The following is a 12,309-nucleotide window of genomic DNA, read 5'->3' as shown; positions in this document are numbered from 1 at the left end:
TAGTATTTATATAGTCCTAACTATTGGAGTATGGATTTTGGTGCAATATACATTTTGCCAGCGCACGTTTCACAATGCTCTTCACTTCATGTATGCCCATTCAGGGCTAGATGTCTTTTCAAGTGCAAACATTTAGACTAACAGAGGACAACAATGTGATGTTTATTTACTGTTCCATCAGATCGTATGGCATTTGTATTTATACTTGAATAATCTTGGCTGCATGTTTACCAAGGCTGTTTGTATATGATTTTTCTGTGACATTACTACCGTCTTAAGATGGCGGCCACTTTAGACTACTGCATGTTAGTCCTTTTTTGCACTTTACACTAAGAATGACGCTTTTTTAAGCAGACGAGCGCCTCGGCTCTCTGCACAATTTGACAAAGCCCGATGGCGAAACGCGTCTTGTTGCTGTAAGAGTTCCGATATTAAATCTTCTTGGAACTACCCCTGCGTGTGCTACATTCTTTTTGGACTAAATATCCTTGGAACTTGGAGCTTTGATTACCTTAACGGGCACACCCCCGTTTTGTGTGCACCCGCTCGAGAGTGCAGCTGGCTGGTGTTTCGGAGCTGGTGTATATATATATATATATATATATACTAGCAGCCCGTCCCGACGTTGTCTGGGTATGAAATAGAATATGTGTAATGTGTGTATTTGGCAAGGGCAATTTATTTTAAAATCTCGCGGTAGACAGTATTTTTTGTTTCATTAGAATAGGGACGGAGAAGGCCCAGCTGCAGCCCTGGTTGATGTTAGCAGGCGCGTGTAATTGGTGTAGTGATCCGCCGCCTGAGCCCAGCTACAGCCCTGGTTGATGTTAGCAGGCGTGTGCAAAGTCGTTGAATGAGAGAGTTATCAGCTGCGGGTAAATCTGTTTAATGAGAGAGTTGAGTGACAGCAAGTAGGAGAGGCTGCAGTAATTGTCCCCGCAGACACGCTCACTTGCGCGTTCCCCCACTTGAGGCCCAGATGCAGGCCTGTTTGATGTTAGCAGGTGTGTGTTCCCCCACTTGAGGCCCAGATGCAGCTCTGGTTGATGTTATCAGGCGTGTGTAATTAGTGTACTGATCCGCCGCCTGAGGCCGGCAAGAGCCCTGGTTGATGGTAGCAGGCGCGTGTAATTTCGTTGAATGAGAGAGTTCAGTAACTGCGCGCAGGAAAGGCTGCAGTAACGTTACTTACCAGGCCTCCAGGTGAACCCGTTTGTCACACCCCCAGCACACGGCCACAGCAGACGATCTTCTGATTAATGTACGACCCACATGGCATGAAGGGCGGAACGTAGCACACGCCCCCAGCATGCCCCTTGATGCGGCGCATTTGCGTTCACATGGCATGAAGGCCAGACACACGCCCCCAGCGTGCCCCTTGTGGCTGCGCAGCAACATAATTGGTGCTTGTATGTACGACTCACATGGCATGAAGGGTGGACACATGCACCCAGTGTTTTTCACACCCCCAGCGTTTTTCACGCCCCCAGTACACGCCCATTGCCCACGATGTGATGGCCGTACCACATGCCCCCAGCGTTAGTCACGCCCCCAGTCCACCCCCACGGCACAACGCAGACACGCCCACAAGGGACTACCTTGCTGGCACAGTTCTTTTACCTTTTAAATGTATAGAGGAGTTGGCCTAACGGCTAAGGCGCTCGGCCTCGGACCTGGGGATCTGGGTTCGAGTCTGGTAACGACGCCAAACATCCTGTGATTCTGGGCAAATCACTCAATCTCCCCGTGCCTAACAAAAATGAATGTGTGTCCTCATGTAACGTAACTGGTGCTATGTAAAGCGCTCTGATACCTGATTCAGTTCGGGTCAAGTTCATGCTATATAAAACTCTGCAAATAAAAAATAAAACAAATATGGTGGCCGTCTATATAGCCTATGTCCTTCTGCTCCAACTGCCCTTTCCAACGCTGTATTGGGTGTTGTGATTGGTGCTGTGGTTACTGAGGGCCCGATTCACAGAACTAACTTAAGACAAAATCCTAAACTTACTACCATTTACTCATTTTGGTATTCACAGAAAGCACTTACTCATTTTGGTATTCACAGAAGGCACTTACTCATTGATGAGTAAGTGCCTTCTGTGATTACCAAAATGGTAGTAAGTTTAGATTTTGTCTTAAGTTGTTTCTGAACAAACCTACCTACGGCCTACCACTGGCCACCAGGGATGAGGCGCAGGTGGTAGCCTGCAGGTGGTGGAGGGCCTCGAATGTCCTCAGTAGCGGCAGCGGCATCTGGGGCAGGGAGACACAGGTGGTGCTGTGCGGAGGGGGAACGACCTACCTGGTAGGTGTGTTAGTGGTTGTAAAGGTCTGTGATTGGGTGTGTGAGTGGTTTTGGGGTTGTGAGTGGCTGTATAGGTCTGTGAGTGGGTGTGTGAGTGAATGTATGGGTCTTTGAGTAGGTGCATGAGTGTCTGAGTGGGTATGTGAGTTGGTGTGTTAGTGTCTGAGTGGGTCTGAGTTGGTGTGTGAGTTTCTGAGGGAGTGTCTGAGTGGGTGCATTAGTGTCTGAGTGGGTCTGTAAGTGGATCTATGGGGCCGATTCACAGAACTAATTTAAGACAAAATCCTAAACTTACTACTTTTGGTATTCACAGAAGTTAGGATTTTGTCTTAAGTTTGTCTTAAGACAGACTTAAGACAACATCCTAACTTAAATCTGTCTTAAGACTGTCTTAAGTTTGTCTTAAGACAAACTTAAGACAAAATCCTAACTTCTGTGAATCCCAAAAGTAGTAAGTTTAGGATGTTGTCTTAAGTTAGTTCTGTGAATCGGGCCCTATGTGTCTGAGTGGGTATATGAATGGGTGCATGAGTATCTGAATGGGTATGTGAGTAGCTGTCTGAGTGGCTGTTTGGGTCGGTGAGAGGGTCCATGAGTGTTTGAGTGAGTGTCTGAGTGAATCTGTCAGTGGGTGTGTGAGTACCTAAGCCTGTGAGTGGGTGTCTTAGTATTTGTGTGGGTATGTCAGTAGATGTGTGAGTAACTCAGCCACAAAGGTGACTTACCTGCCCTTTTATCCAACAAGAGTCCACACTTTTGCACAAAACATCTTCCCAAGTGGAGTGCTTCTGCTGGTTAATTAATAAATGCTACTTTCTTGGGTAAATGTCCAATACGTATTCTACACTACAGATGCGTAATGGAGCATGAGGAAATGTCACTATTGACCTTGTGTGATTACATGAATCCTCCCAAAGAGAAAAAAACAAGACTACAAAGAAGTACATCTCCACCAAACAAGGGTCCTCCCTCTGAACTATATGAAGCAAGTGCTTTGCTTTGTGGAGATGTCCTCTTATTCCTCGGCATCAAGAACTCCTCACCAAATCAGTGGGAAACATGCTGAGGGCCACTTGTTAAGATGTCCATCATCTTGGCGAAAGGCAGGACGACCTTTGGATGCTACTAAGGTGGGGATCCAAACAGGGAAGCATCCAAGGGGCATATTCTCAAGGACCTATCGTCGACTTATTGGCACATTAGCGCCGCAAAAGAGGCAATAGATTTATCGCCCTATTCTCAAGCTGGTGCAAGCTGCAGACGTTGCTGTCGCAAAGAAAAATTTCCACGGAGAACGACAACTAAGGCTCATGATATGCAAAGTAGGCGTTCCCATGCAAAAACACATGAAAACAACATTTCGCGACATTCTCAACGACCAGACAGATCTGCGGTGTGATCCAAAAACAGGCGATAAGGCGCGTTAGCAGCAGAGATTTAACACCTGCCTTTTACTGGTGTTAAGCAGGACGACAACCTGCAGTATGAAAGGGAGCCCAGCCCAAAGCCACATCTGAAGACCAACACATGTCGTGGGGCTACTGATCATGCAGCTCAGAGACCCAAGAGAGCCACAACACCCACCGCCACCACCCCCAGGCTCCCCCGGTCTGCCACTGAGGTAGTGCAGAACAAGACAGCTGACCTTCCTAAAATGGTATGGTCCCAAGGCCACACAATTGCAGAATGTGGGTAGAGGTGGGAACCAAGTATGTGTGAAGGAGGCAAGTCACCCATGAATAAGAATATACACAATTCCATAACACACAATGGCCCAACACACAATGGCCCAACACACTAGTACAATATTTCAACAATAATGACAATTTTTTCAAAACGATGAAAACAGAAGTTCAGTGGAGTTCGTTTGCAGTTCGTTCACGGACTTCTTCAGGGCTTTCAAAATCTCTGTTTTTATTTGTATTCAGAAAAATTGTGACTGCAGTGCTCCAGTCTCCAATAATTAGGCTTAAAAAAACAGGTGACAGCCGGCTCCGTAGCGTGGCATCCTCCGTGGTCGAGAGAGCGACCACAGAGGATGCCACGCTATGGAGCCGGCATGATGTAGAGGACAGAACCAAGCTGACACCGGCCATATGGGGGAGATGAATGCTACCACTTCTTTCTTACCACAAAGCCAGATTCATCATCATCTTCGTCCTTTGATGTGTCGGAGCCTCACATGTCGGTGGTGGTGTTTTGTCTGCATCACTGTGTGGCAGTGAAACATCAAGGGCCAGCGGTGGAATGTTTGCCGCACTGTGTGGCAGATGGAGATGTGGATGAAGTGGTAGCACAGCATTCATCCTCTCCAGGCCTTGTGGTTGCAATGCCATGAAGAGGATTTGCAGGACATGGAAGATCATATCTACATCTCGCTGGTGTGCAGCCGTTGTTAACACTTCTTTCCGTCTGCATCTGCTACAAGCTCGCCATCATTCTCCTGATGTGTCCCAACTCCCAGCTGACATTGCTGGATTCACTCAGAATAGACAGTTGTTCTTGGCTCAGAGTCATGACTCCAACGATGTCAGCCATGGATTATTGGAGAGGATGGAGTGGACAGTGGATGTCGGTTAGGGACGTGAGTGGTCCCTCATGGGACTTAGACACCCACGTATGGCATCTAGTATGGCTGGCATGAGGTTGAACCCCACCCGCAGCTGATCAGCCATATTTTCCTTGCACCCTAACATACAGCGTTGGAATGCCATATGTTGGTCATGGGGGTCCTGGGAGACAGCTGTGGCAGTGGGTGCTTCCTGCTGTGTGGTTTGTGCAGGGGTGAGGTCTCCTCAATGCAGCTGGGCTGCCCTGCTCCATGAGGTGGGGTGTGCCAGGGCTGTCCATGAGCTGTTGGAAGGTGTCAGTGTCCATGTTGTGGAGGTCCTCTTCTTCATCAGTGCTGTGTTGTTGGGTCTGCTCTGCAGGAGGTGTTGATTCTCCCTCTGTAATGTGAAGGGGAGATGCAGATTGACATTGTGTTCACATGTATGTTCAATCAATCCATCAATCAGAGCATTTATATAGCGCACTACTCACCCGAAGGGTCTCAAGGCGCTGGTGGAGGGGGGGGTCCGCTACTGCTCGAACAGCCAGGTCTTGAGCTGCTTCCTGAAGGCAAGGTGGTCCTGGGTCAGGCGGAGGTGGGTCGGGAGGGAGTTTCAAGTCTTGGCGGCCAGGTAGGAGAAGGACCTTCCTCCTGTGGTGGCTCTTCGGATGCGGGGGACGGCGGCGAGGGCGCGACCGGTTGATCGAAGTCGGCGTGTGGGAGCGTAGAAGTTGAGGCGGCTGTTGAGGTATCCTGGGCCTTGGTTGTGTAGGGCTTTGTGTGCGTGGGTGAGGAGACGGAAGGTGATTCTCTTGTTAACCGGGAGCCAGTGCAGATCTCTCAGGTGTCCGGAGATGTGGCTGCGACGGGGGATGTCCAGGATGAGTCGTGCTGAGGTGTTCTGAATCCGCTGGAGTCTCTTCTGGAGTTTGGCGGTGGTTCCGGCGTAGAGGGAGTTGCCGTAGTCCAGACGGCTGGTGACGAGGGCCTGGGTGACCGTCTTCCGGTCTCGGTGGGGATCCACCGGAAGATCTTACGTAGCATGCGCAGGATGTTGAAGCACGACGAGGAGACGGCGTTGACTTGTCTGGTCATGGAGAGGGAGGAGTCCAGGATGAAGCCCAGGTTGCGTGCGTGGTCTGTTGGTTTGGGTGCGCTGCCCAGGGCGGGCGCCACCAGGAGTCGTCCCAGGCGGAGGGTGAAGAACCGAGGATGAGGACTTCCGTCTTGTCCGAGTTCAGTTTCAGGCGGCTGTTCATCATCCACTTGGCTACGTCTGTCATCCCTTCGTGTAGGTTGGCTCTGGCGGTGGCGGGGTCGTTGGTGAGGGAGAGGATCAGCTGGTTGTGGTCGGCATAGGAGATGATGTTGAGGTTGTGTTGGCGTGCGATGGCTGCGAGGGGGGCTCATGTAGACGTTGAAGAGGGTTGGGCTGAGCGAGGAGCCTTGAGGAACGCCGCAGATGACTTCGGTGGCTTCTGATCTGAACGGGGGGAGGCGGACTCTCTGTGTCCTTCCGGCGAGGAACGAGATGATCCATTCCAGTGCCTTCTCCTGGATTCCGACGCTGCTGAGGCGCTGCACTAGGGTACGGTGGCAGACAGTGTCGAAGGCCGCGGAGAGGTCTAGGAGGTTGAGGGCCGCTGTTTCTCCATTGTCGAGCAGGGCTTGGATGTCATCGGTGGCTGCGATCAGGGCGGTCTCGGTGCTGTGGTTGGCCCGGAAGCCAGACTGTGAGAGGTCGAGGGATCCGTACGTCTCGAGGAAGGCGGCCAGCTGCTTGTTGACGGTCTTCTCGATGACTTTTGCAGGAAACGGGAGCAGCGAGATGGGGCGGTAGTTCTTGAGGTCGGTGATGGCTTCTTTAGTAGAGCGCTGAGTTCGTGTGCTTCCAGCTCTCCGGGAAGGTCGCGGTGTTGAAGGAGGTGTTGATGATGTCCCGCAGGTGGGGTGCGATGACAGCGTCGGCCTTGTTGAAGATGTGGTGAGGGCAGGGGTCGGTCGGAGATCCGGAGTGGATGGAGTTCATCGTGCGGATGGTGTCTTCGGTGCTGATCGGGGTCCAGGCGCGGAAGGTGGTGGTGGGGGGCGGTGGTTCAGTCGTGGCGTGCGTCAGTTGAGTGCTGAAGCTGTTGTGTATGTCCGCGATCTTGTTGTGGAAGTAGGAGGCGAGGGAGTTGCAGAGGTCTTGTGAAGGGGTGATGTCGTTGTTGCGGGCGTTGGGGTTGGAGAGCTCTTTAACGATGTTGAAGAGTTCCTTGCTGTTGTGGGCGTTGTTGTCCAGTCGTTCCTTGAATGCAGTTTTCTTGGTGGCGTGGATCAGTTGGTGGTGTTTTCGGGTGGCGAGCTTGAGGGCAGTCATGTTGATCGGTGTTGGGTTTCTGCGCCAGGCTTTCTCGAGGGCTCGGCAGTTCTTCTTGGAGCTCTTGAGTTCGTCGGTGAACCATGGGGCTTTCTTGCTGCCGGGTCTGCTAGGCGGGGTCTTCAGAGGGGCGAGGTCGTCTGCACAGTTGCTGATCCACTTCGCGAGGTTGGAGGCCGCCTGGCTTGGGTTCGTTACGCTGGTGGGAGGGTTCATGCTCAGGGAAGTTGCGAGCTGGTCGGCTGTGATCTTGTTCCAGCTTCTGCGTGCGACCTGTTGATGGTGGTGATGGATCGTGGTCCTTCTAAAGCTGAAGTGGACGCAGCTGTGGTTCTTCCAGTGGAGTCCGGAGGCGTGGCTGAAGGCGATGTCCTTGCTGGATGAGAACACGGGGTCGAGTGTGTGTCCGGCGTAGTGGGTGGGGGTGGTCACCAGCTGCTTGAGACCGAGGTTGGCGAGGTTGTCCAGCAGGGTGGTGGTGTTGCGGTCGTTGTTGTTCACTCATTGTGCCGGGAAACCCACTGTGGGTAGCTGTGCGCGGTAAAAGTTCAAATATAAATAAATTGTACAAGTTTACTAACAGACTGCATGAGAATGTACATTGTGACTGTTTGTGAGGAGATGCCTATTTCTTGTGGGACAGTTGACATTTCTAGACCATCACGGATGTGAGGTTGTACTTGTACATTACCATCTCACAGTTTCCTGTTATGCCAAATGTGAATGGTCATTTTCTACACGCAAGCGTCAGCAGTTGCGTCTTCTCTTCTATTGTGAAAGTGTTGCAGTTTGTACCACATTGTTGTCAATGTTGAGGTGCTCTGATTCTTATGTGTGTGTGCTGCATTGTGGGTGAGTTGCCCCTTCAGCTCTGATTTGGCTGGCCCTTATCCCTTTCAGGCAGTGTGCCTTTCACTTCTGTGCTTATACCTTGCTGATATGTTGCAGACTTGGGCTCTTCGTCAGAGTTGGGACTCTTGGGCATGGTTTGTTCGCACATGTGCTATACTTAATTGTGCATGCATGCCATTGTGCCTATCTCCCCCATTCCCCCCAGTCCCTGGTCGTCACTCCCCCTGTTGCTGTTGGCTCAGGTCATGTTGTGCAGTGTACTGTCCCCCAACTCCTGCCACCGTCTCCCCAATGATGGTCCCAGGTTCGTCCTCTGTGGGGCTTGGGGGGTTCTGGTTGTTCTCTGTACTTGCTCAGGCTACCTCCATGGTGCTTCGCAATTGTTTGTGTTTGTCTTTTTTTGTTGCCGCTTTTATGGTGATTTTTCCCACCTGAATTGTGGGACTTGCAGGAGTGGCGCTGCTTATCCCTGAATTTTTTATCGCAGTTGAGTCCATCGCAACTTTTTTCACATTTGGGTTTTGATTTTTATCGCCGTCCCAGTGATTTTATCGCTATCGGGAAACTATTGCATGTTACTGCCCTGTTGTGAATACGATGTTAAGACGTAGTTATTTTCCCGCGAAATGAAAATTTGGATTACCCTAAAATGAGTAAGCACTTACTCATTTTGGTATTCACAGAAGGCACTTACTCATCAATGAGTAAGTGCCTTCTGTGAATACCAAAATGAGTAAGTGCCTTCTGTGAATACCAAAATGGTAGTAAGTTTAGATTTTGTCTTAAGTTGTTTCTGTGAATCGGGCCCTGAGATTACCCACCTCAAAGGTTTGGGCTCTCTCTTTATAATATTAGTATGGACGGATAGCAGCCCGTCCCGACGTTGTCCGGGTATGAAATAGAATGTGTGTAATGTGTGTATTTAGCAGGGCAATTTATTTTAAAATCTCGCTGTAGACAACAGTTTTTGTTTCATTAGAATAGGGACGGAGAAGGCCCAGCTGCAGCCCTGGTTGATGTTAGCAGGCGTGTGTAATTGGTGTAGTGATCCGCCGCCTGAGCCCGGCTACAGCCCTGGTTGTTGTTAGCAGGAGCGTGTAATGTCGTTAAATGAGAGAGTTATCAGCCGCGGGTAAATCCGTTTACTGAGAGAGTTGAGTGACAGGGAGTAGGAGAGGCTGCAGTAATTGTCCCTGCAGACACGCTCATTTACGTGTTCCCCCGCTTGAGGCCCAGATGCAAGCCTGTTTGACGTTAGCAGGTGTGTGTTCCCCCGCTTGAGGCCCAGCTGCAGCCCTGGTTGATGTTATCAGGCGCGTGTAATTTCGTTGAATGAGAGAGTTCAGTAACAGCGCGTAGGAGAGGCTGCAGTAATGTTACTTACCAGGCCTCCAGGTGAATGCGTTTGTCACGCCCCCAGGACATGGCCACAGCAGACGATCTTCTGATTAATGTACGACCTACATGGCGTGAAGGGCGGAACGTAGCACATGCCCTTAGCATTTCTCATGACCCCAGTGTGCCCCTTGATGCGGCGCAATTGCGTTCACATGGCATGAAGGCCGGACACACGCCCCCAGCGTTTCGCACGCCCCTAGCGTGTTATGTTATGTTATGTTATTTGTGTCTTTTATAGCGCGCGGCTACTCAACAGAGTGTCCCGCCGCTTTATTGACGACCTGAGAAAGACAAACACAACACAAAATCTAAAAACAGAGACAGGAGAAATACAAAAGGGGTTTAAGAGGCAAAAAGCCAGGTTTTCAAGCCCTTCCTAAAGGCCAACAAGTTTGAAGTACTACGCAATGCCAAAGGCAGAGTGTTCCAGAGCTGAGGAGCCCGCAAACTAAAGGAGCGACCTCCGATCCGGGCCTTCCTCACACGAGGAACAGTAACACGAAACAACGACTCAGATCTCAGAGATCGTGTTGGACGATAGAAGGCGAGCCTCCTTTGAAGGTATTTAGCCCCCGTGGCGTAAAGGGCCTTGTGTGCAAGAGTCAGGGCTTTAAAAATTATCCGCTTCCGGATAGGGAGCCAATGCAGAGACTGCAGTAGGCCGGAGACTCTGACTCGCCTGTGCCCCCAGCGTGCCCCTTGATGCTGCGCAGCAACGTAATTGGCGCTTGTATGTACGACTCACATGGCATGAAGGGCGGACACACGCCCCCAGTGTTTGTCACGGCCCCAGCACACGCCCACAGCCCACAATGTGATGCCCATACCACACGCCCCCAGCGTTAGTCATGCCCCCAGCCCACGCCCACAGCACAACGCAGACACGCCCACAAGGGACTACTTTGCAGGCATGGTTCTTTTACCATTTAAATGTATAGAGGAGTTGGCCTAACGGCTAAGGCGCTCGACCTCGGACCTGGGGATCTGGGTTTGAGTCTTGGTAACGACGCCAAACATCCTGTGATTCTGGGCAAATCACTTAATCTCCCCGTGCCTAACAAAAATTAATGTGTGTCCTCATGTAACGTAACTGGTGCAATGTAAAGCGCTCTGATACCTGATTCAGTTCGGGTCAAGTTTGCGCTATATAAAACTCTGCAAAAAAAATATATATATATATGGTGGCCGTCTGCATAGCCTATGTCCTTCTGCTGCAACTGCCCTTTCCAACGCTGTATTGGGTGTTGTGATTGGTGCTGTGGTTACTGAGATTACCCACCTCAAAGGTTTGGGCTCTCTCTTTATAATATTAGTATGGATACACACACACACACATCTGAGAGATACGATGGACTTTTTTAACAAAATCAAAGTAATTGCATGGGAAGACGGTTACCTAATGACCACGATTGATGTCTCGTCACTCTATACTTCAATCCTCCACGCTGATGTAATAGCTGCTGTAAAACAATCTTTACAGGCAAGATTGATCAGCCATCTCGAGCACTCTGAAATATTGATTGAAAAGCTTACATATTGCTTGACACGTAACATCTTCCTGTTCCAAGGTGACAATTTTCTGCAAAAACAGAGGACTCCCATGGGTACATCTTTTTCCCCAATATACGCAAATGTACTAATGGCAGTCTGGGAAACAGAAGTACTGAAGACTAGGAAATTTCAAACACCAAATTCTGGTCAAGACTTATCGATGACCTCATTTCTTCACTCAACACGAACAAATACAATATATCCTTCACATCTATGATAAGCCACATAAACATCATCTTCTTAGATGTGGAAGGGTTCATTGAAAACCATAGGATGTGCACCAAAATGTATAGGAAACTGACCTCGTACAACAGCATCTTACGCGCTAATAGTGGGCATCCAAAAAATCTAAAATGGTCCATACCCTATGGTGAGATGCTGCAAGCAAAAAGGAACTGCTCTGAATATCAACTCTCAAATGAATGAAATGAGTGAACATTTCCTAGAACAAGGCTATCCTCATGTTGTAATTGAGACAGCGAAAGCCAGAGTCGCCTTGAAATCATGCACAGAGCTATTACATCCTAGACAAAGCACTGCCGAAAGATGAAATAAAGAAGATACAACTATTCGACTTATAATGGATTTTAATAACCAGAGTGGATAATTCAAGAAAATTGTACAATTAAACTGGGGCATTCTGATGCTAGATGAAACTCTGCAAAAGACATTGGCTACATCCCAACTTTACGTACAGAAAGACATCATCTTTAGGGGATATCCTCATACAAAGCCATCTAGGACCTTTGAAATAAACAGCATCATTGTGGTTGAACTGCCCAGGCTTCTGTAAATTCTTTAAATGTAAAGTGTGCGAACAAGGCCAGAACACATTGTATCACCCGCACAATGGCCATACTGAAAAAATCAAAGATCACATAACATGTGAATCAAAATTTGCAGTATATCGACTTGAATGTTCCTGCAAAAACCAATATGTAGGAAGCACAATCAATAAACTCAAACTGAGCGTCTAACAACACCTACGTGCCATAAAAAAAAAGACTTCACCTATCGCATGGCTAAACATTTTCACGATTTCAATTCGGGTGATTGCCAACATCTAACATATTATGGGATTAAAATTGTGAAATAAAAAGAAAGAGGTGGAGACAGAACTCTGGATTTACGAAAAGCGGACTCGAGATTATTTCTAGCAATTGACACTGAAAGACCGTTTGGCCATAACTTGGATGAAGAACTACACATTCATTTACCATAACATTAAGAATTAATCAATAACCAAGAGAATGATGAAGAAAACAGGACTCTCTAATAATGAACTTG

The sequence above is a fragment of the Lissotriton helveticus genome, chromosome 9 (assembly GCF_964261635.1).
Source record: "Lissotriton helveticus chromosome 9, aLisHel1.1, whole genome shotgun sequence".
Taxonomy (NCBI): Eukaryota; Metazoa; Chordata; class Amphibia; order Caudata; family Salamandridae; genus Lissotriton; species Lissotriton helveticus.
This window is presented reverse-complemented; position numbering follows the sequence as displayed.